The 25893-nt window shown below is 39.9% G+C and overlaps 1 long non-coding RNA gene across 1 annotated transcript in view; it reads left to right on the top strand.

Annotated features, from left to right (window-relative positions):
• Positions 1-25893, top strand: part of LOC134537182 (uncharacterized) — a 102897-nt gene that overhangs the window by 2208 nt on the left and 74796 nt on the right. Inside the window, exon 2 of the long non-coding RNA XR_010075968.1 lies at positions 9854-9916. This is a non-coding gene — a long non-coding RNA (uncharacterized LOC134537182). The remainder of the gene's footprint in view (positions 1-9853; positions 9917-25893) is intronic.

Raw genomic sequence — 25893 nt, forward strand, 5'->3', positions numbered from 1 at the left:
AACGTTTTATTCATGCATGCATTAGTTTGCTCAACTATTTTCTCTAAAACCTCCTATATAGTTACAATTTTGTTCAGAGTGTTGCATTATAGTTTTGTGTTCCCATCTAAAATCTCGCTGTGAGCGAGTCGTAAAACCCAAATAAAATAAAAAAAGTTATATACGGAGGTATATTCATAAAATATTACCTGTCGTACTCGGTTTTACACGGTAAGAAAATTATTAATATAACACAGCAGGTTCTGATATCAGTATTTTTGGTGTGTAACATCTTAGCTCCGGGTATAAGGCATTTCATAGGAGTAATTTCGTGAATGGAACGGAAGTCGCATGGAACGGAAATGTGTAACCACAGTGCTGCCATCTGTGGTGGATGGCGCGAACCAAAGTTCACATAACCAAAGGAAAACTTGATAGTATTAACTGTTTAATGAATGTTAACAAGATGGGTAGTATTTTAATAAAATTACTGGTCGAAAATCAGGTCCAAATCCGGAATTGGGTATTTTTCAAGCTTTTTTTTGTTTTGTTTTTAAAGTCTATATAGTTTAAAATTGCTGTCTGCTGATCAAATGATTCAATAGTCCACTTAGCTGCTTCGGCAACGAACTATAGTGGTGGGTGCGGAAACTACGTGCGATTAGCAAGGAGAAATGTAGTTGAAAACAAAGTTTTTGACATGACAACGTCTAATAAATCGATGAACGCCGGCTGCACGCACGAAAAAGTATCCCACTACGGATGTCCCACTACGGATGTGTTCTGTTTGCTCATTGTACGCATGCGTGGCATCTCTCTTCATGCTCATTGTACGCATGCGTGGCATCTCTCTTCCACTCGATTGGAACAACCATCGATTTGACTTTTCAATCATATTTTCGTCGTTTGAATTATTAATATTATGTAATTTAACGATCGTCCACCGATTTTCAGCACAATCGGTACGGTTATTTAAAAGTAATGTTGAAAATTCAAATACGTTTTGAACCAAAAATGGTGTTTTACAGTTACACATAATAATTCAAATTACACCCGGGATCTTTTGCACAATGTTTTAAAAAATATTGTAACACATTATAAATACGTTTGGTGTATTTGGGATGCGTATTTGTTATAAAATCGTGTTAATATTATACCCCTACCGTGAACAAAGTTTTTATAAATATATATATTACATTTGAAACTACATTATTTTAGTATGGCCTTTGAATATATATATATATTCAAAGGTATGGCCTCGTGTTCGTGTGGTTAGCGTACCTATCTGTTAAACGATAATTTGTCGGTTCGAAACCCACCAGCTGCGAAATTTCTTTTGTACTTGTAACACTAAATATGGCGCACGCAACATTTAAAAATTAATAAGTCTATTTGGAATAATTAATGCAAATAAAAGTAAATATATTAATTCAATTACACATTTCATTTCACTCCTTTGTATCCATACAAAATAGTGATAATTCAATAAAAATGATTAAATTTTATTCATAAAAGTATGCAGAGGTAGATTTTATCATGCAAAAGATTAAAAATTAAAAAAAAATTCTTCCTCAAAGAATATAATATTTTTAATGCCTAAATGGTTTGGTTGCAAAAACCTATTACGGCTCAGTCTCAGGCCGATATGATATTTCCTTTTCTTCTGGATCAATCATTTCATCAATGTTTTGTTATGACGTTGTCACGTTAAAATATCGTCCGTAAACCGACTTTACAGACAACCAATTTTTTGTATACACTTATCACGCTCAGCATTTTTTTTAAACAACTCTACGTTAAATGCCGTTTCCGAGTTTTGTATCATAAATGTATTTACAACATGAGAACACGTGAATTTGCACGTTACCTACGTTAGATGTTACACAGGGGGTGCTGTCATAACTTAGAAACACACAACTTAGAAACACACAACTTAGAAACACATAACTTAGAATTTTCTAAGTTATGACAGTTCTAAGTTATGACTTTCTACGTTATGACGTTTCTAAGTTGTGTGGTTCTGCGTTGCGTGTTTCTAAGTTACGTTTTTCTAAGTTATGATCGTTCTAAGTTGTGTGTTTCTAACTTGTGATAGTTCTGAGTTGTGACTTTCTACGTTACGACGTTTCTAAGTTGTGTGGTTCTGCGTTGCGTGTTTCTAAGTTACGTGTTTCTAAGTTATGACAGTTCTAAGTTGTGTGTTTCTAACTTGTTACAGTTCTAAGTTGTGACTTTCTACGTTACGACGTTTCTAAGTTGTGTGGTTCTGCGTTGCGTGTTTCTAAGTTACGTGTTTCTAAGTTATGATCGTTCTAAGTTGTGTGTTTCTAACTTGTGATAGTTCTAAGTTGTGACTTTCTACGTTACGACGTTTCTAAGTTGTGTGGTTCTGCGTTGCGTGTTTCTAAGTTACGTGTTTCTAAGTTATGATTGTTCTAAGTTGTGTGTTTCTAACTTGTGATAGTTCTAAGTTGTGACTTTCTACGTTACGACGTTTCTAAGTTGTGTGGTTCTGCGTTGCGTGTTTCTAAGTTACGTGTTTCTAAGTTATGACAGTTCTAAGTTGTGTGTTTCTAAGTTGTGATCGTTCTTAGTTATGATTTTCTACGTTATGACGTTTCTAAGTTGTGTGGTTTTGCGTTGTGTGTTTCTAAGTTGTGTGTTTCTAAGTTATGATCTTTCTAAGTTGTGTGTTTCTAAGTTACGTGGATTTTTCCAAGTTTTCTAAGTTATGACAGTTCTAAGTTGTGACTTTCTAAGTTATGTGTGGTTCCCGTTACACAGCACTGGTCAGTACTGAAATAATCACTAACGTTTTATTTTTATTTTACATGGCCTTGGAATTCAAAAAAAATTTAAAACCAATATTGTGTCGATATAATGGAAACTGTTAGGTACTGAAACACTGAATTAAGATCCATAACTTAGACATGTATGATAGCATGTTTCAAAAGCACGTGTGCATTTTGTGTGGTCTCGCGTGACAGTGCCAGACAGTGGCGACAGTATATACATCTGATCAAAATATGTGTATCTACATAAGATTAAATTTTATTTAAATATTTATAAATTAGCTATATAACTGTGAATTATTTTTTTTAAAGGTGTTTTCAGTAGTTTTCGAGATTTCTCCGCTATCTTCCAAATCTAAATTGAATGTATTATGCACATAAACCTCCCGGAAGAAATTTATCTAAATGATTGTGAAAACAGCATAAAATTCCCTGTGTAGTTTATAATCAGTAAGAGAACAGACAGACGCAGATAGCGACTTTGTTTTATACTATTTGAGGATTAAGGATACGATATCCAGTTATTTTTAACTGGTGGATGTGAAATGGTGGGGGGGGGGGGGTGGGGGGCAACCCCTAGGACCGTCACTAGGACAGTATTCCAAGACGTCCGGGGGAAACAGACACACTCTGTGTAATACGTGTTAGCGTAGATCATCAAGATCTTGTTCGAACTTGTTGGATTTCGTGTCCCTTCCCCCCCCCCCCCCCCCCCCTTCTCAACCCCTCTGTCGGTACTGGCTCTGCTCCGGGCTGGCCTCGTCCTCCTCCTCCTCCCTCGCGGAGAAAGTCCCCCCGACGCGGGGTGTGTGAGCGAGCCGCGCGAAGCCTCGGTCACGTGACCTCCCGGGGCTGCCGGGCCGGTCCTCCCGAGACGCCACGTCTCCCATTCGTTTTTTGGAACGGATTTTTAAGAGTAGGTAACTGCTCCCTGACGATGGCGACTGCAATGCAAGCGCGGCTCCAGAGGAAGGGCGCAGGGGGCGATAGCCCCTTCCGAGCCCAAATTTCACTTACTATTTCTTTGTAGGGAATATTAACGTTAACCTAAAATACTTTCAATCAAAATTTGTACGAAGATAATAATTTCAGTATTTGAGACCATATATCTTGTGAATATCCCAATGACAATGTCATGATTATTAACTGCATCCTCCTGTGTGTGAGAGCCCTGCCCGAGAGATCTTCCTGGAGCCGAAATTGCTGCAATGTCGACCGAAACTTCGGGTGAATTATTCGCCAGGGACACGGCTACAACTCCCAGAATACAAAGCTACTTCAGACAATGGCCGTGAAAGCCTTGCGAACATTATTAAGGATTTTTAAGTCGTATCCGTTGCCGATCTGTTGCCCGAATACCGCTCATCCGCCGTGTTCACTTTTCATTTGTTTTCGTCCAGATGACGGACCCGCGTCTGGCGCCATCAACTCGGGGAAGCCTAAGATGTACATCAAGTTCTGTCCCTGCCCGAACACACCCGAATATTCACCTTCGGCCAACCTCGGGATTTTTTTATATATATAGCCTATTTATATTTCTCTGTTTATTTTAATGTAGCTATACTAACCTAACTAACCGTCCATAGCATTTTAAAGTGTTTTAATGTAGCTAACCTAACCGACCACTTTTAATATTTGAATTCATTTTTCCTGCGCAAAAATAAAACAAATCCCGAGGTTGGCCGAAGGTGAATATTCGGGCGTGTTCAGGCAGGGACAGAACTTGATGTACATCTTAGGCTTCTCATCAACTCGTACGTAGTCACTTTTGTGATCATCGGGGGACGCACCAAGCGTGTTGGTGTGCCGAATGAAACTTTATGATAGCGAAACTATCCTGGAATACATTCTGAACACTTTAATGGTCATAACAAGAAATAATAGTAGGTACCTACTTCAGAAAATCAAAATATCGGTTCTATTTTAGTGCGATGGTTGTGCTGTCTCTAGTATTTTGTCCGTATCACTCGTATCGGTGGTTGCGAGAAGTCCGCTAGAATGCGCTGAAACCAGTTTATAGCCTCGCGCAGGGTTTGGACACGTTCTGGAATACGGCCTGCGAGTTAGGTTACGGTTGTGTTCCATAAAGGCAGTGCTTATTCGCTACCTTACCCGAACGGCTTGGAATACTTTCCTAGTGACGGTCCCAGGGTTTGCCCCCCCTCCCCTTCTCAACCACCAGTTAAAAATAACTGGATATCGTATCCTTAATCCTTAAATAGTATAAAACAAAGTCGCTATCTGCGTTTATCTGTTCTCTTACTTCTTTTAAAGTACGCAGGGCATTTTATGCGGTTTTCACCATCATTTAGAGAATTTCTTCCGGAAGGTTTATGCGCATAATATATTCAATTTTTTTTTAATGAAGACGTAAAAATACGCTTCTAGGACACTTACGGCTTACACCGACTTATACTTGACAGATACATCAAACTAATGTACTAGAAAATTATACATCTTAAAAAGAACTATAGAAAAGTCCGCAATTGTATATGTCTATCATCTAAGCACGACTCACGGTAACCATTTTTATCTTTTAAAAGTGGCTAGAAAATAATGTTTATTTGCGAAGCTATTTTTTTTTTCGACATCCAATAAAATATGATAATTACCTTAGGAATTTAATTTTGTTCAATCTTAATCTTTACACCATACCATATGGAATCTATCATCCACGTTGGTAGATAGCATCTGAGCGCAGCTGGGATGGTTCGCGAGTATGTACCAAAAAAAAAACTTTTTTAAGACGCCAGAAATACGTTAAAATAGGCTGAGTGATTATTATTTTTTAAATTTCTTACTTTCCATTTAGTCTGGATGTATCCCATACCTACCGTCCAAAACACTCCGGTCATCCGCTTCCCTTAAACACCCCCCCCCCCTCCTTACCCTAATTCTAAACTGGGTCCGCCCTTGGAATCGACTTCCAGGACAGAGGACCTGAAGTCATTGCAGGCAAAAGCAGGCAAATTGAGCTATGTGTATGTGTGTGTGTGTGTGTATACATTAACTTTGATGTTGCAACAGTATTTAACGCCGACACATCATAATTATGTAAATGTGGAAATGTAAGGAACCTTATCTTTAACATTTCATCACTCTAGTAATGGGTAAATTTGTGTTGGTTAGACATGATGATAAGTACGATGCTCGCTGGTGCTTCTGGCACGATTTCGCCTCTAAGCGCAGTCTTCTCGTCGTGCATAGGGCAACTGGGAGATTTGAGCGATGAGCGTAACATTATACGGGCGGAGAAATGGAGATGAAGGCGTAGTTGCAAGTCCCTCGAATGCTTTCAAGAATCTGCTCTGGACGTTTCACGCGTAAAAATCATTTTCTGAAAACCATTTTAGCCATTTTCACTTTCGTACTCTTCATACACCCTCAGAGTATTTGTAATTTTTTTGACCTGACAACGTCTAATAAATCGATGAACGCCGGCAGCACGCACGAAAAAGTATCCCGTTACGCACATTGTTCCGTTACGCTGTGTCCCGTTTTTGCTCATTGTACGCTTGCGCCGCATCTATCTCTCTTCCACTCGACTGTTCATAAAGTGTGTGTAAAGTAAGTGAAAAGTTAATGTGGTTTTCATTGCTTATTACAGCAACAATTTCGGCAATAAAGGTTCATTATTCTTGCATTTTAAAAATATGATTACTAGTGTAATTTCAAGTATTTATTATTTTATTATTAAAATAAAAATTATTCAATTTTATTCATAAAAGTATGCAATTATTTCATCAATGTTTTGTTATGACGTTGTCACGTTAAACTATCGTCCGTAAACCTACTTTACAGACAACCAATTTTTTTCGTAAGCAGATCCCACTCGGGTATCCTTTTCTTCTGAAGCTGTGCACACCGCGTGTGTGCCTGGGTAGGCGGGGGTCCTGAAGTTCCAACGCAGGAGCGCTACCGACTCGGAGACTGCGCGCCAGTTCGGCCGGGTGCCCGGCGCCTAGGGGCGAAGATGCGCGCGAAGTGCGGGGCAGGGTCGCCCTTAGCGGCCTCCAGCCGGGTCCGCGGCTGGCGCGGCCACAGGCGAGGCGTCGGGCGGCCTTGCCGGCCAACTGGGTCAACAAACAAGGTCAGCGCGTGCGAGCTGCCCCGCCTGCCGTTTGTTGCCTAGCAGGAGGAGGGGGAGGGGATTCTTACAACCCTCCTCTCCCTCCTGACGGGAGGCCTTCTTTTCACAGACGAGAGAGCCAAGCACCCGATCGTGCATCTTCAGTTTTTTTTTTTAATTGGTTCATTGTAAAAGGTTAGGTTAGCTACATTATAAATACTTAAAAACATTGTGAACGGTTGATTTGGTTAGGATAGCTACATTAAAGATAACTGTGAAATCATGTAAACGGTTTCCTAGCCCTGGATAGCTGCATATTAAAAAGTTATTTGCTAAGCAACCATAAAATGATTTTACAGTATTTTTAATGAAGCTATACTTACCTAATATAACCAACTATCCATAATGTTTTAAAGTATTTATAATGTAGCTAACCTATCCTTATCGACTGCAAAATTTAATGCCACGCCGGTTCATACAATGAGATAGAACGGAAAAAAAAAGCGAGCATGAACTTCGGGGAACTTCGGGTGTGAAATAAAGGCTTCCCCCTTCCTGACAACCCCTGGCTCGTTAGACTGCTCTGCACTGCTTCACTTGGAGTACACAGTTCACAGGGATGAGAGCCACGCCCGAACAGTTCTCCGAAGTTGGCCGATCTCTCGAGGAAAAAAAAAACACCACATCGCAAGGACTTAGGTCTATATATTTTATGGTCATATATAGGGGTCCGGAAAAATTAGCGGGTTCGATGACATTTGGGATAAACTCTAAAGTCCTCCGTATACATTCTGGGGCAAACGCTACCTGTTCATTGGCTGCTGACTTGCGTGACGTCTCAATCGAGTTGCCTGTAATACGTTGTTTCTTCGTTTGAATGTTTCTCGTTTATCCGTGGTCCTCCAGGTTGACTATGAGCCAATATCGGAAGTGGTACAAGGGATAAAAGTATTTTAATTCTAGCATATCGCGTAATGAAACCCGACTTTTTCCAGTCTCTAGTCATAGTGTATTTTGAATAACGCTAACCTAACTTAACCAACCTTTCATTTTAGTTACGATAACCTATCCTAACCTAACCCACCCTCCCGGAAAACAAAATAATTATTAGCCTACTTATTACTAAGGTTGAAATAATTTATGGTTTCGACGACGTTTATAATATAATTCCTCAATCCCCTATACACTCGGGCAAATGCCACCTGCTCATTGGCTACTGTCTTGTGAGACCTGTCAACTGGGATGCTTGCGATTCGATACTTCTTTGGTTCAAGGTTTTTCATTGGCTCAGAGTCCTCCAGATAAACTGTGTTAAAACGCTGCATCATCGCGCGTGTGTCGTGATTGGTTTAGTTTCTTTCGAGTGCATGCTCACTGTCGCCACACAAATTACAAAACTTCTGTGCGGTAGCATACGTGTTCTGAATGGTCTGGCAAAATAAGGCAAACGGCTGCCAAACACAGGGCAGAAATTATTGACACAGAAATATCACATAAATACCGTTTTCCCGTCTAGTAAGCGAACAGATTGCTTTGCGAAAAACCACTGCATCTAGCGATTACTGATAATTTAGCCTAAGGCTATGGGCCAAGAAATTTCTCGTATTGAGTTGATGTCGGTCTAAAATTCAGTCATACGCATCCACGACTCAACATTTTCATGCCTGTTGGCTGATTTATTGCTGCGAAAACTTCCCCTTTTAAGGGCTTTAAAGGCCAATTTATATTTTTAATCTATCATTTTTTGGGCATTTAGAGTAGAGAGTTTTAAATTAATTGTTTGTGCGTTGTATTGTAGTTAAACTGTTTAATTTTAAGGTTTAATTAACAAACCTATAAAATTATGTTGTTTTTCTTTTCAAAACCCTGAATAATAGGTTTTCCAATATTCGTCAACAGTTATATTATGAAATCAATTTAAATCATAGATAAAATTAATATATATTAAAAAGAACAGTTTTGTAAACCAGCCCCGTTAACGTGAAAAACGTGCAATTGTTTCGATTATTCTTTGTCGTTTAATGAATTTACAAATCCGCGGGCTGTGGTAACTAACTTCGATGCACGATACACGCCGAGCAGGGCTCCCCGTGGTTTATTGCTGTTGTGTGTGTGTATGTATGTGTGTTTGTGTTCTTGGGCTTGGCCCGGAGGGGGGGGGGGGAGGGGGGAGGGTGTGTGAGTTGTCCTCCTTTCCCAGGCTCCATCCCCCAGCAGCGTTGTTTATCAGTACTCGGCGATAAACAGACCGCACAGTTTGCCCGCAGGTACTAACGGTGCCCGCGCCTTCACTTTCCTCTGCTGCAGTCAACAGCCACCCCCCCCCCCCCCACCCGCCACAGACCCGCTCCAATGTTCTGAAGTAATATCACGCGTGGCACGGGCCGGAAGGATTCGTGGCAATCATTTCACAACCGGAAGCCAGGGGCGTACAAATAAATATAATATCTATCATTCCCCCCTCTTCACCAACTTAAAAAAAAGAAGAATTTGAAAGAAAACAAGGCGCAAAAGAGTTTTTTCTCTCCCCCCCCCCCCCCTCAACATTACGAAATGAAATTCTGCGTGCTCTCCTGCCAAGGGTGGATGTAGCCGTTTGTTTAACGTGAAAAAAAAAATCTTTGTATCACAGTGGCGTATTAAGGTCGAATCAGGATTCCGACCGATAAATTTTCGCTGTGAAGTTTAATCACACACAAACGGTAGCGAGAACGCACACGAAACACGCCGCAAAATAATGCTCATGTTGTGTGTCTGTCTTTATTAATGCGTCTGTATTAATGTATCGGTACGCAGGTGGCTTAGCGCCTATCGTAAAATCAATCATGGCTATCCCATCCCATTGCTCTATTCACACAATCACGTGGGTGCAAAATCCTATCTTAAAATTAGGGTTCGATGACCCTTAGGATTGACTTTACGTACTCGGCCAAGTGTCACCATTTTCTTTGGTAATTTACTTGTGAGAGCTGTTACCTTTGGTGTGTTTGATTGGTTATGTTTTTTGTTGAAGGTTTTCCACCGTCTCAGAGCCCCTTCAGAAGATCTGAAGAACGTTCGCCGGAACAGCACAAAGGTAAACGAATTTGAATTTTAACAAGTGCTAAGCCAAATCTACTGTTTCTTGAATCGGAATGTAGAATTAGATTCTTATAAGAGTACCTTGAAACAAACGATTTCAAAGGCATGAATAAAATAATATATGAGCAAAAACAAAGAAATTTAAATATTGAAGAAACATTCAGACTATTATAATTTATTATAAAAATAATTTTAAAAATCTGTTTGTACAGATTTAGAATACATTTTATTTTTGTGTCAAAACTGTTTCCTGAAATGCTAAGCGAAAAATCCCAGAACAACTGTAGATGATTCCAGGTAAAAACATTTATTTGATAGCTTCTGTTACACTGGTGAAAGATACAGTAAATTGACGGAATATTTAACGAAGTATTTAACGCAAATAAACGGAGAATGCTTTGTAATTTCAAATAACTGAATCCTCGTAGAAAATAAGCCGTACTTCGTATCCCGAATTGTATATTTCGCTCCAAACAAAGGCGAACACACACACGCGGACAAACTTAACCAGTTTTTGAATGTTTTGCTGACGTAAAAAGAATATAATTTTCGATTCATGTTTAGAGTAAGTGAACTCATTGTCTGTAAATCTACGCAATTCCCTGGACAATATCTAACCAGCGTTCTTCGTAAATTTAAGGCGAAATTTTTGTGTGTAATGTACTTTTTGTCAACTGCAGAAGTTGCCTAATACAGCTGGTGTTTGAATTCTTGAATTTCTTACTCCAAAATATTGTTCTTTGAATATATATTTTTTCTCGCTTATTACATCTTTTTGATTGTTAAAAGGTTTGAGGATTTTATTGGACCATTTCTAACTTTAACCTGTCGCTAGGGGCAGGCATTTTTCGCGAAAAGATCTGAACACTTATTAGACTGCAACAAGGTGTACCAGCACCTGTGGTTTCTTCCTTGTGATTGGCGGCCGTCTGCGAGAGAAGTCGTTGCCTTATTTGACCGGGGTCACTCAGGATCCTTTTACTTCCGCACTGAATCACGGTGGTTGGTGTTGTCACGATCGATATGTTCCTGGGAGGAACTCGCCCAATCACGAAACACAAGCGATGCTAAAGTGTTTTAACTTTCGTCTAGTCTCGAAATATTTTCGTGAAATCTACATGCTCCTACCTATCGAGTGTTTTCTGCGTGTACTTAAAATTAAATCGCCGATGACTTCAGGGTTTGAGGAATTTTGTGGTTAGGCGAGGCTGTCGAAGGATTCCGGCCAGAGGATGCCTCCAAGTGGGGAAAAATAAGCGACGGGACCTTGGGGGCCACTGTGTTGTCGAAAATATCTCCCCCCCCCCCCTTTTCTCCTCCTTCAAACGTTCAGAAGCAGGCCGAGTGACCTTCACATTTCTCGATTACTATCGTAAATATCTCTCGACTTGGGGACGGCTTCCTAGGGGCTTTCCCCCCCCCCCCCCCCCCTTCTGGTTGACGAAGTCTACGTGCGTACCAAGGCGACGAGTACACCGTCACTGCTTCTCCTTGAGAAATGCGTGGTTCTCCAACTCGTTCCAACACACGGCAGAGACTACGAAACAGAAAATTTCTCCGGTTCGACGACCTATAGGATAGACTTCACAATCAAATTAGATTCATATTTTTTAAGTAATTGCTGACTTTTGAATCGTCTGAACCATGTATTCCAAGACACAAAAATAAGGGTGCAGGTGTTGAATATGCTACGCTAGTGCCCTAACAGTTTTCCTAGTGCACGATAGGACACGGCCAGTCCCTTATTTTTAGGGAACGGATTTTTGTGTCCTGTACGTCGCCGATCTGTTGCCCGAATTCCGCGCATGCGCAGAGCGACCAGATGACGGACTCGCGTCTGGCGCCATTAACTCGTATATAGTCACTTTTATGATCATCGGGGGCGTACCAAGAGTGTTGGTGTGCCGAATGAAACTTAATGATAGCGAAACTATCCTGTAATGTATTTTGTACACTTCAATGGTCATTACAAGAAATTATAGTAACATAAAAAGTACTTTAGAAAATTAGATAGGTGGTTCTATTTTTGTGGGATGGGGGTGCTTTCTCTAGTATTTTTACCGTAACAATTGCATATTTTTACGATACATTAATTAAAACACATATTTATTGGCAATAGTAATAATGTTCGATCAACAAGTCTTTTATTTGTTCTTTAAAGAGAGAAGTATATATATTTTCAAAGCACGATTGTCGTAAATCTCGAATTAGCGTGTTGTACACTTTGCTAGTCTGTGAGGATGGCCCTTTCTGTTGCAATGTTGAGTTTAAAAGGGGCGTGTATAAATAATTTCATTAATTATATTTATTTCATGAGATTCTTAAGTAACTACTGGTTTTCAGATTTAAAAAAAATATTGGCTCAGGTTCTTCAAAACAAAACTGTAGCCCAACTGCAGAAGGAGCACAAGCTTAAAGCCATTTAATTTTTTTAAGATGATAATTTGACATACCATGCCGTCTTGTTTCAACAAAAATTATATGAAAAATATGTCATAAGAATGTGTTTACTAATCCTTACGCCATTAAATCATAGTTTTTGCAATTTTTAACCTTCATAAACCATTTTGTGAAATTTTAAATTTATTTTGTTTAGCTCTAAATATCAAAAGTTGATGTGACTGGTGATTAATTGAACATAAAATGCATTCGAAGTTTAACGGATTTACTATACTTGTTGAATTTATAAATATGTATGTGTAATATTTAAGCATAAAATGAAGTTTGCTTTGACTTAAAGAGCAAAATCGGAAAAAAGTAAAAAATAAATTATTTAATTTATAGTAGATAAAATATGTAGGCTTAATACTCAGCCAATTTTAAGAAAAATGTTTCGATTTTTAAACCTTTATTGCTGGTCTGTTGGATTTAAAAGAACAATTTAAATATGAAACTCTTAAAACTACTGACATTCAGTGGAATTTCACCAGAATACTGATGAAACTGCTCCATTTTGAATCGTTATTGAGAAGTTTTAAGAGTTTCATATTTAGAGTGAAATGAATCATTAAAAATAGTTATTATTGTGTTATTGCTAGAGGTATGGTACTTTTTTTAGTGTAATGAATAAGTGAACAGATTTCATGTGTGTACAGCACTGAAGAGACATTTTTGCTGGTTGTATATACCACGAAATGGTAGGGTATCCAGGAATTCATATAGCGTATAACTATTAATACCCTTAATCACCATGAACTATGGAGTAATTTTTATGATATTTTTGGAAAGACAAACTTAACATTTTTAAAAATACTTCAGGCTAAGTATTGAAATTACCTGTAGATTTGTTTTACTTAAATAATACATAATACTTTCGAGGTGCTGTTACTTAAATACATGACTTACAAATAAACAAGATAGCAAATGATAAGATTTGAAAAGTTATGACGTTTTTAAGTTATGTGGTTTGGCATTGCAATCACGATTGCGCCCTTGCTTTTATCTCAGCATTTATGGATACGCTATCGCTTTCTGGCATACTTTACCATAAAACTTCCCGACTATCATATTGCTTTTTTTTATTTGTGTAATAATTGAGCCATCGGTAACTAGACTCATCTTAGAAAACCTAGAGCTAATTTTTGTGACGTTGACTTACCGTTGAAATATTTGACTGTTTGTTTATGTCTGCAACATTTATCAACTTACTGGCTCCGTCCGACGAAATAAGTCTGCATGTCTCTCTAATGGGCCAATGAGTATGCAGCTGTTGCATTATCACAGGACGTCTGTGACTCGTCGGAAAATATAAAATAACTAAAACCTGTTTCCTACAACTAAAGAGTATGGATAAGTTACAGCGTTTGATAAACCATGTTGACCCAAAGAAATTTCGTGAAAAAATTACAATATCTTACCGATTATTAGAGATTATATTTCGCGGATTCTTTTCGCCTTAAAGTAAACTGAAAACATGGATACCTTTGAATTTATTTCATTATTGGACTTCAATTGTTTCAACATTTCTCTCGAAACTGTTGGCCAGATATCTCCCAGCTAGCAGTAGAGAGCTCAAATCAAGTTACCTAACCCATTCAAATGAGGGAACTCTCAGTGATAAACCAGCCTATAGAAGAAAAAAAAATACTGTAGGCATTTTAATCAAAAGACTTTGAATTTTAGCCTGACACCAAATGAATCCTTTGAAATTTCCGGGTCCGTACCAGTTGTTATCATTTTTTAGCCTTAGCTCTCAGGTGGGCTAATCTCGTGTGGTGCAAGACAAAGGTAAAGATAGCGTCCTACGCAAACGGCACCCAATGAAAGGTGCAAATATTGCGTTGTAAATATACTGTGTGTCTACACTGTTAGAAATTACAGTAAATTTACTGACGTTTCGTCGGAGAATTCATCGCAAATAGACGAAGATGTCTTCGTTATTTTAGATGAATGGATCTTCATAAAAAAAACTACTGCCGTGTTCTGTTTTTTTAAGGTTAACGCATACACGTTTAAGAAATAAGAGTGTTTTTGCAAGAGTTGTATGTTTTGCTAATATAATATACCAAGACTATTCTTGTGGATTCGTGTTCAGCGTAAGTGAACTCAGTACCCGTTAATTTACGATGATCCCTTGATAATAATTAGTAGAGACCTGCAAATAACGCAAGATCATTGGCTGCCGACTTGTAAGTCGTCTCAGCTGGTTTGTCTGTGATTCGATCCTTCTTTGGTTGAGGGTTTATAACTGGTTGAGATTCGTCCAGATAAACAGTAAGCCAATAGCAAAATTATCTAAGAGGTAAATGTGTTTGAATTCTAGCCTATCACCGATTGAATCCGCGAATTTTGCAGGTCTCTAATAATAAGTAACCAGCTTTTTTTTTTCTTTCGTGTATTTAAGATGAAAAATTTTGAACTGTGCGGACACCAAGAAGAGAGAAGAGCGCCGTATTAGCGCCGTGAACGGTCCGTCCTGGGTCCGCCAGTAGCCCTCCGGGGCTGACACCTCGACAGCCGGGGCTGTCGGCAGTTTCCTCCTCCCCCTCCGTGTCTCCGGTCACGACGGCAGGTGCCGCGTCGCTGATTGGCCGGCGCGGTCGAGCGGGGAAGAAGCGGCGGCAACTATGAATAATTCCGTTGGGTTCGGTAGAGTTGGGAGGGGGGGGGGGTTTGCCGGGAAGGGGGGGAGGCACGTGGATTCAGTGTCGGCTTAAGAGGGTCTCGAGGGGGGGGGGGGCTGGGAGCGATAGAGGAGGTGGAGGGGGGGGGGGGGCTATGTGGGACGAGAACAGCCGCCGCGCCGATGTGGGCCAGTGGCACGCCTGCAGTCAGGGGCTGACTGGAGACAGCCACGGGCAGGTGGGCCCGCACGCACAGAGGCGCCCCGATGTGGCACACCGCAGACGCCGCGTCACTGCAATCTTCGTCCCCCCACCTCCGGGGACAGCGTCATTTAGCGGGTTCTTTTCCGCAAAAAAAAAAATCAACTTACTTGAACGAAATATACGTCGGAGACCAATACTCTATGCCAGTGATGGCCTACTTCACTCTTTATTTCTGAGCACCAGGTATCATTTTCGAAACCCAATCCGAGGTACAGGCACGCATTATAAGTACAACATTACCATGCAACATTTATTTATGTCTTACATGTCGAAGTGCCGTGAATTATTAAATAAAATTGTGGCATGTGATAAAGAAACTAAAAAACAACTCTTGCAAAACTAGTATTTACAAAAAAGTATATATAAATTACATGGATAAGTTTTTTTGAGTATTGACAACTTTATTCCAAACATACGCCACGGTTAATACACGGCAGACGGTGTACGTGATAATATTTCTTTGCTGAACGTCGCTGCTGTGGCTGGTTATGTTACCACTTCACTAAGTTATCAGCACAGGCGAGAATGTGACAAATGACCTATCGGCAATTTTACTATAATAGTACAATTAAGGATTGATCACACGGAAAGTTTTTTTTTTTCACGGCTAAGGGCTATTTTGGTAAATTTTAATGCAATACCCCTCTTGGATTTGTTGTCAATTGTTTGTAATTATCATCATTTGTACAACTTTTTACACCCACCATATTACACTTAGTAAATATATGTTGGAAGTAATATGTGACAGAGCAAAAATTTGTTAGAGAGGTAGTATCGTGTTGGATTTACAGAAATGGCCTTTAACTATCAGTGAAGACAAGAAAACAAATTACACATGACGTGTGTGACCGAGAGTTCAGTATTTTATTACCTAGTGGCAATCGTTTTTCATTCATTTTTAAGAATTTGAAGCACTGAAAGGTTTATTTTAACCATAAATTCCTGTAATGATAGAAACAATTTTTTGATATAGTAAATTAGTTTTTAAAAAAAAATCAATATTAAATACTGGACACATCTTCTGCCGTCTATAGGACGCAACGCCAGGTTTTAGAACGAAAAATCTTGGAGCTGTCCTGTAGGTACACGCCTGCAGTACATTCCAGTTTCTACCTGCTAGAAGTCGTTAAATATTCGTAACTGGAATATTTATGTCAGAAAAAAAAAGGGTGAGAATTACTTTTTGACCCACTGACACCATCAAGATAATGCATTAAATGATGTTCTTGACACATTTCAAAAATCTTGTATAGTTTAGCTTAAGACTGCTCTTCACCATTATTTAATAATTATATTTTAAAAAAATATTCAACTGGTACGTTATGTAATAACCATGAAATTAAAAAAAAATACTACTGGTATATTTATTTGATTGTCTAAAAACCCACTTTAAACATTTTTTTTTGTCTCTACGTAAAAAAACTTTTGACCTTAAAGTTAAGTGTTTTAAGCTATTTCATGACTTAATTGATGTTTATTTCAGTTAGTTTATTGAACTTTACCGTAGAGTCCAAATTAAAAAAAAATCATAACTCTTTCGTGCAAGAAAAAAGGGATTGGGGGGGGGGGGGAACCAATTGATCTGAGAGTCGGGAGATGTGGGACACCCCTGGCCCGATAGCGCCACTTCCACGAGCTGCCTCCGTCCTTGCCTAACCCACTTCGAGCCTCTTCTTGTATCCGTGTATCCGTGTCTGAGCTCCCTCCCTCCAGGGGCCAGGGGGCCGTGTTGGGGGGGGGGAGAGGGGGGGCACATCCACTTCCGAGGCGGGTCCGCCTCTCCGTAGCCTACTTCCAGGGGCCCCACTTTCCGGCGGCCGCGGCCCCTGCCAGCCGCGACCCAGACAGCTCTGCCCCACCACGTCCAATCACTAGAGACCGGAAAAAATTCGCGGATTCATTAAGCGATACGCTAGAATCCAAATGCTTATACCTTTAAGATGCTTTTGTTATTGGTTCACTGTTCATCTGGACGACTCTGGGCCGATGGGAAATACTCAACCGAAGAAGTATCTTATCTCAAGCAAACTAGTTGAGCCTACTCACACATGTCAGCGGCCAATGAACAGCTGTTATTTTCCCCGAGTGCACTGAGGACTGTGTAGTCTATCCTGAAGGTCATCGAAACCGCGAATTTTTCTAAGTCCCTTACCAATCGCACAGCATTTGTTGGCGATTCATGGCCTCCACGTTCGATTACGGTCCCTGGACCCAGGATCGGAGACGGGCCCCCTCATAATTTTACAATCACGTGCTGCATTATAATTGCATGGTTATTTCTTACCAACACTCTTTTTTAGAATATCTAACCTGAAAATACAGGATATAATTAATTATGTTTAATAGTTTATAAGTCCAAACTAAGCTTTATTTATAAAATTATTTTACTTTAAAATAACTAGTGAGTATGTATATTTATTTCACACACTGACATAAAAGTAAACAGGGCTGGGCCCTGGACCCAGTGGTCCACCCAGCCCCACCCTTGTGGGGGCCATGTGGCTATTCATATTTTTAAAAAAATTTCTTAAATTTACGGAAAATACCGTTACGTAACGGAACTTTCTTTAGATGTACAAATATTTCGGCAATTTTTTTTTTTTTGAGATTCAAGAAATGGGATTTTGAAAAAAAATGATTTCATTGGGAAAAAGCATAAGGAAAAAAAAATGGTTGTGGACTGGGTTTGAAATATACTGCCACTAGTAATTACTTTACGACTCTCACCTGCAGGTAAACGTGGAACGTCTGTATTCTTATGTATATATGTGTGTGTAAATCCGGAACAGTACTAGTGTTTTTTTTTTCCTGTTATGTTTGAGGTATTTAAAGCGTGTTCATCCATGCCTAGCGTGGTTTGTGCCACATTTCCCACGGCAGCGGCGCGGCAGTCTTCCACTGCGTCAGGGACCAGCGTCTCAGGGCTCGGCGGTGCGCGACGACCCCCCGCGAAGCCACGTGCTCGGGAAGTAAGGCGAACAGAACAGTTTTTTTGACGTGACAACGTCTAATAGATCGATGAACGCCGGCTGCACGCATGAAAAAGGATGACTCATTGTCCCGTTACGCACATTGTCCCGTTACGCTCATTGTACGCTTGCGCCGCATCCATCTCTCTTCCACTCGGTTGGAACAACCATCGATTTGACTTTTTCGAGGCACATTAAACTTGAAACACTCCCATTCGTTTCCTACTTTTCCTATCATCGTCCTATCCTTGACAGAATAACACAGATTGGAAGAAGTTAAATAGCAAACATGTATAAAAGTTATAGTGAAAATAATCTGTTCGTTAAAGTAATAAACATATTTGAATTAATGAGTGCAAATAAAAGTAAATTTATCAATTAAATTGTAGATTTCATTTCTTTCCTTCTTTGTATCCATACAAAATAGTGATAATTCAATAAAAATGATTCAATTTTATTCATAAAAGTATGCAATCATTTCATCAATGTTTTGTTATGACGTTGTCACGTTAAACTATCGTCCGTAAACCGACTTTACAGACAGCCATTTTTTTTTAAACATTGACGGACTAGGTTACTGTGAATTTATGGCACATTTCAGTAACATTGGCTCCCAAAATTGACAGACACGTAACCAAGGAAATACTCTGAACGAATGTGTGTATGTGTGTGTGAGTGAACGACAGTATCATAAACATAATTTGGTTTTTTTATATATAAGAAAAATGCAACTTTTTTTTTACCATCCTTACTAAATAATTAAATAACGTATCGCCTTGAAGTCTGGAAGTCTTGCAGGCCAGTCCGATGTGTTGCGGTTCGTAGCAATCACAACATATCTCTCGTAATAAGTAGACTCGAATACGCAAGACAATCCCATGAACAGAGGGGATTTAGCCTGGTTTTTATAAACTACGCAAGGAACGCAACAACGTAACGGCGCAACGCATATCTAACGCAAGAAAGTCACAGTCGTGTAACTTAAAAATGTAAACAGCAGAAAACATATTTCAGTCCAGGCTTCTTTTGATATTTTATATTAATCACGAATCTAAAAAAACGAAATGTGCAATTATTTGATTTTAAAAAGTTATTTTCTATCACCTTGTGAACGTCTAACAAGTTTAAACTTGTTGTATAAAATAAAAGAACATCGTGGGCTTCTGTGCACCAAACTTCTGTGTATTTAAAAGTTTTCAGAACATTTCTCTTGAAATATGGCTGTCAAAACCCGCAAGCCAATAAACGTAACAAAGTTTATAAACCGGTACTCTAAAATGTTATTTCTGCGTTTCTTACGCTTTTGAGTTTCTTCCGTAATTTATAAACCCGGCCTTGAGGTGGCGAGAAGTCATCTGTGGTGGTCGAAGACTTAGTGGAAGCAAGCATTGCGCCCAGAGAGACACTGGATACGAGTTGTCTTTATCGACGGCGACTTGCTTCTGGGCTGTAACCTACCATTCTATGAGGCCCTTGGGTACCGTATCGTGTGAACCGAAAATAACCTTTCTAAAATATATATTTATACCTATTTATAGGGCCGTGAATATTTCGCGAAAAGATTCCGAGATTAGTTATAAGTTAAAACACTGTAGCACCGTCTGTGTTTCGTGATTGGGTGAGTTTCTTTCAGGCGCATGTCGATTGTTACAACACCAATCACAGTAATTCAGTGCGGAAGTAAAAGGATCCTGAGCGGCCCCGGACAAATAAGGCAACGGCTTCTCTCGCAGACGGCCGCCAATCACAAGGAAGAAATCCCTGATGCGTATATACCTTGTTGCAGTCTAATAATAGGCGTTCAGATTTATTCGCGAAAAATGCCTGCCCCTACCTATTTACAATCAAACAAATAAAATTTAAGTTTTTTTTTTGTGGAAGGGAGGTTTTTTAATAAATTGCTACCTGTTAGCGGGCCCACCTTACAAAGATCTTGAGAGCAGGTTTTGGAAAAAAAAAACCTTACCCGCTGCGGCTCTGCCCGTCGTTTTGCATCTCAGGGGTGGAGAACTCTTTGAGAGTAACACGTGACGTGAAAAATTTTTACGTTTGGGTCCACCTGTCCGTGACGCGAACCCACGGGAAAACCGCAAGAAGCCGGATTAAAAAAAAAAAAGCCCGCGAAGGTGGAGGCTGGCGTAAGACGGCGAGTAACTCTGCGAGACTTCCGATTGGTTCCATGTTTTGACACTACACGTGGTCGGACGGCGCTGTAAGTGTCGACACTTCTGCTCCAGCGAGAACTCATGCGCCCACTGTGGCGGTTGCTCGAAGCGCTGTACCGAAACTGGTCCCCGGCGGTGCCGAATAAAATTGCAAAACGCCCTCCCCCTTTCCTCACCCCACCGTTTACGTTCCGATGTTTCTCACGGGTAAATTCCCTCTCAAACCCTTCCCTCTTTCCCCGTTCTGCTTTCAGACATTTTTTTTCTTTCCCTCCCTCCCCCCCTTTTTTTTCTTTTTCAAAACACCCTGTTCCTGACAGGGTTTCCCCCACCTGCGGTAAACAAACCCGTGTTGCAACCACGCCTCGCCTGTTTATAAACACTGTCGGCATGCGCGTGTTGTGCTTGGGCGGGCGCGTGTCATAACGACGTTACTACATCCAGTGTTGCCACCGATCAGAATAAAAATACCCGTTAATTCGAAACAAAAAAATAAAAACTTTTCGATAAACAGCTCCCGACAACTACGAGCAAGTTGTGATGAACACTCGCTTAAAATAAGCATCCTAAATTTCCAGTAATGTCCTTGCCAAAGTGTTTGTTATTATTTTAATCAAAGATCCCAAATTTTTTAGATGCCATTCGGTTTCTTATTACTAAAGGCGAACCAAGTGTTGCAGAAGCGTGTAAACGTGTGGAGTTAAGTTTGTCACAAATTTGTTTGAGATATATGTATTACTTAGGGTTGAAATCTCGTCGAAAATGCCACTAGAGATAGACACGTAGCAGTGTTTCGACCCAAGTGAAAGGGCACCGCAGCTACTCTAGATTATCAAAATATCTCGAATAACGAGGATATAATGAGAATTTTTTTCGGGTGATGTTTACCCAGCTTTTTCCTTCAGTGTGGATTATTTCACGTCTCTCCATGAGTTTGAGGTTAATTTTCTTTAGGTTTTCGGCAGCAGTTTAATCAGTCTCTAGGTCCTCGAGCAAATATTTCAACAGTCTTAGCTGGCAATGGCGCTTCAGGTCGGCTCGGATAAAATTGAACCTCTGTTAATCCAAGCTCGGTTTAACCGAGACTAGATTCAGTCCAGGGAAGTTAGAGAAGGAATCGGCAATGTATAGGGACTGGAAAAATTCGCTGTTTCAATGACCTCTAAAATAGACTCCATGATCCTCTGTGTATTCTGGAAAATTACACCTGCTCGAGAAACCTGTTAACTAGGAATCCTGTAATTCGATACTTCTTTTGGTAAGGGTTATTCATTAGCTCAGAGTCCTTCAGACCAACTGTATCCAATCCCTAAGGGCAGGCATTTTTCGAAAAAAAAAAAAAAAATATATCTGAACGCTTATTAGACTGCAACACGGTATACCCGCGACAGCGGTTTTCTTCCTTGTGATTGGCAGTCGTCTGCGAGAGAAGTCGTTGCCTTATTTGACCTGGCCACTCAGGACTGAATTACTGTGGTTGGTGTTGTAACAATTGACATGTACCTGAAAGAAACTCACCCAATCACGAAATATGCATGGCCCTACCAATCACTGAAGCAGCAAGAAAGTTAAGCGCATTTGTATTCTAGCGTATCGCGAGATGAAACCGCAAAATTTCCTGTCTATAGCAATGACTTAAGAAACAATCATTGTGGGGAGGGGGGGAAATTCAGGGAAACCACAGGTGTCAGAAATCATGTTGGCCGGACTGGTGTTGAAGCCAGGTGATTGATTTCCTAACCTAACTTAATATAATTGTACTGGGTTGGAAGGGGTCCGTGTTAGGGAAGACTCTAAGGGTGGTATTCCAAGACATTCGGGTAAGGTAGCGAATAAGCACTACCTTGTTGGAATACAACCGTAACCTATCTCGCAGACCGTATTCCAGAACGAGTCCAAACCCAATCCCTTTTAGGTAACGAAAAAAAGCAACCGTTTTAGTAAACTGTTCCCTGCGCGAGGCTAGAAACTGAACTAAATAATTGTAGCGGACGTTTGGTAACCATCGATGCATTTGCTACCCCAAAAAGCCTACAGATAGCAGCACCATCGGGCGAAATAAATAGTGTAATTTTAATTTTCTCTAGTACTTATCAAAGTTGCATTTATTTGTAATAAAAAGTATTATATGATAGTTTCGCTATCATAAAGTTTCATTTGGCACACCAACACGCTTGGTACGTTCCCAAATGATCAGAAAAAATGACTGTATACGAGTTAATACAGACGAGCCATCTGGACGAAATGAACGAAAAAGTGAGCTCTGCGCAAGCGCGGAATTTGGGCAACAGGACGGCAACGGATAGGACACCAAAATCCATTGCTCTAAAAAAAACAAGAGACTGGCCGTGTCCTATCGTGCACTAGGGAATACGGTTAGTGTACAGGTGTGGCACGTTAAACACCTGAACCCTTATTTTTGTGTCTTGGAATATCGGCCTAAGCCTATGCGCCTTATCACCCGGGGGTTTTTCCTGTGGAATGCGAGTGGTGAGCGACTACAGGCTTGGAGGAGCTGTGCCGTGGCTATGGAGGGCCCGGGGGGATGGGAGGGGGGTGTAGAAAGTGTGACAGCTAGCCCGGTGGTTCCACGCCGTCGGTCGCGGACCCCCCTGAAGGGGGGGGGAGGGGGGCAGATAACTGACGGGGTGCGGGCTTCGCGTCCCGACGACGCCTGCCCCACTTGGTCCCTGGAGCGAGCGTTTCCACGCCAGGAACACCGTGTGTTTCGACAAACCACACAACATCTCTGATTGCTGCAGATCGGGAGGGTTAAAAATAAAAAAATTCGCATGATTCATTATTTCGCCGTGCGCTCAAAATCAAAAACACTTAAAACCTTTGTGCTGCTTCTGTTATTAGCTCTCGCAGTTTATCTGGAGCAACCTGCTACCGACGGAAAAAAAAAAAAAATCTCAAGCTACCTGGCTGAAACGTCCCATAAGTCAGCATAAAATGGACAGGTTGCATTTAAGCGAGTACGCAGAGGAGGGAATTTTTTTTTTTTTACCCGATCTCTAACGATTGCCGATTAAAAGAGTCTCGAAAAATTCCCTTTCTTAACCCGTTTTTTATTAAATCTGTTTCTTGTCTGTTCGATATTAAATTTGCAATCGATTTCAAACTTCCCGATGAGCTAGAGACTTTTAACTTTGAACATAGCTCTTAAACGGATGACAATGCGATATTAAAATTTGGTTTCTTGTCTGTCTGTGTTTGGTTGTATGTTCGGTACGGATTTGTCTGGCTTTTTTAGCATTGCCCTCGGATGGTGACGCACCACAACGCCGAACGTACAATACGCCGAATGCCAAATTGACTACAACGCCGACAGCTAGAAAACTTCTGTGTACCACAACGCCGAATTACCACAACACCGAAATACATTAACGCCGAAAAATGTCATTGCAGGACTGCCACAAACGTTAGGATAGGTAAGGTTAGGTTAGGCTAGGTTAGGATAGCCTAGGTTAGGTTAGGTTGTGGTATTTCGGCGTTAAGATATATTTAACATTTTTCGGCGTTGTGGTATTTCGGCGTTGTGGTAACGACCCCCCTCGGATTCGTGGCATTAGGCTACGAGCAGAACAGTACAGTGTTGCGGGATGCATACAGCAGCACTCCGCAGGCGGTGCCTACGAGACCGACATTCCATCTGTTTGTATCGATATTGGCATTTCACTTTTCAGAAAATAAAAATAACAATTAAAAAGATTCGTATATATTATTGGTAGGTATAACAATTTTCTATTTCTGTTTTTATCAGGTGAAGAAAAACTGAAACTAACCTGCGATTTGCAAAATGTTCCTGTCGTAATATCAAGATGATTAAAATTGATTGGAAATGTCCGCAAACACAAGACTAAAATGCAGAAAATAATAATTAAGTAAAAAAAATTATTTGTACCACATTTTTAAAACGGATTAAAAAAATATTATATCAATGAGCAAACAATAGCGATTCTATTAATTGGCTACTGCCAAATTTTACTTTCCGTCAGAATTGCGTGTGATTTGGTCCTTCAGGTCGTGTCGTATTTCACTTAATCCAAAAAAAGTGTTTCGAATATATATATAGGCCTATATATAGTATGCAATATAGCCTGTATATCAGCAATAATGAGAATTTTTTAGGTTCCCAGCGATTATAAATACAGTAAATCTACAGATTTCCTACGAAGAATGAACACAACTCAAAAAAGTAAGGTTTGCTCGTAATTTTAGATGATTTGATCTCCGTAGAAACCACTTCAGAGTTATGTTTTCTGTTCTAAGTAAATACATGGGGGAAAACATCAGGGGTGCATTTAAGAACATATTCTGAGGGAAGCGGAGTTGGTTAAAACTAAATTGTTTTTTATTAAGACTCGACATCGTCCAAATATTTTGGATAATTTTTATTTACTTGTCAAAGATTTTTGTAAAGAAATATTTTAAAAAAGGACTATATGAGTAATGTTTTATATACACCGCCGAAATGAAGAAACAATAGAAAATGTTTTATGCTTGAATGCATAAACATACACACTCTACACTACTATAAACGGAGCATAGTTTGACATATATGCAGTAATATATGTAAATTTTGGAGTTTGTAACACATTCTGCAACACAATCTGTAAAACATTCCTTTGTCACAGTTAACAAAAAGAAAGTCTTGGGAAATGAGATTATCGATGCTCAGTAGTAACCAATATTAAAAACAGAACGAAATGTCGTTGACTAGATAAAAAATAGATGTTTTTTTATCGCAAAATAAATGACACTATTTTTAAAGCCCAGATAGGCTACGTTTACTGTGCATAATTTAACTGAATTTATGAGTAATATTTTTTAAGTGTAACTGCAGCATCCCCCCCCCCCTTTTAGGAATTCAATAATTTTTTTTTTTTTAGTAAACAAGAGTAAAATTTTGAAGAAAAAAAAATATTACTACAAAAAAAAATGTTAGTTTGTTTGCAATAACAAAAAAAAACGTTGCTCAACCATTGAACTTTGTCGTGAAATGGTAAATGAGTGTAATCGAATTATCTGTGTTGTTTCAATACCTACGTGTACAATGTGGGAAACATACGCACTACTCATAATTTTTATTGAAGTTGGTCGTCGTTCCGGATAGGGAGGGAATCGTGCGCGATGCTGGCCCCTGATAGGTCAGTCATCCGGCACGCCGTCAGCCAATGGCGCTCCCTTGGTGGCGGTGGTTGCTGAGGCGTCTCGCCCCTGAGGCGGGAGTCCTGGCTTCGAGCTCAGTTGGCAGCGACCAGTCGCTGTAGACTTGCCGGCGTTCCCTTCAGTTATCATCTCCGCTTCAAATAAATAACATAGCATTTTTATAGCAAACATTAAAGACTTAGACTGTAAAAACTGTTTTTTTTTTTTTTTTTTTTTTACGGAACTGAAATAATCGTGTAAAACTATGGATAATTTGTAAATTTGTACATTTCAACTGTACTGCTTTCGAAAAAAAAAAAAAAATGTTCGCAGTAATACTGGGTTCGGATACTTGCC

This window comes from Bacillus rossius, chromosome 12 (assembly GCF_032445375.1).
Source record: "Bacillus rossius redtenbacheri isolate Brsri chromosome 12, Brsri_v3, whole genome shotgun sequence".
NCBI classification, from domain to species: Eukaryota; Metazoa; Arthropoda; class Insecta; order Phasmatodea; family Bacillidae; genus Bacillus; species Bacillus rossius.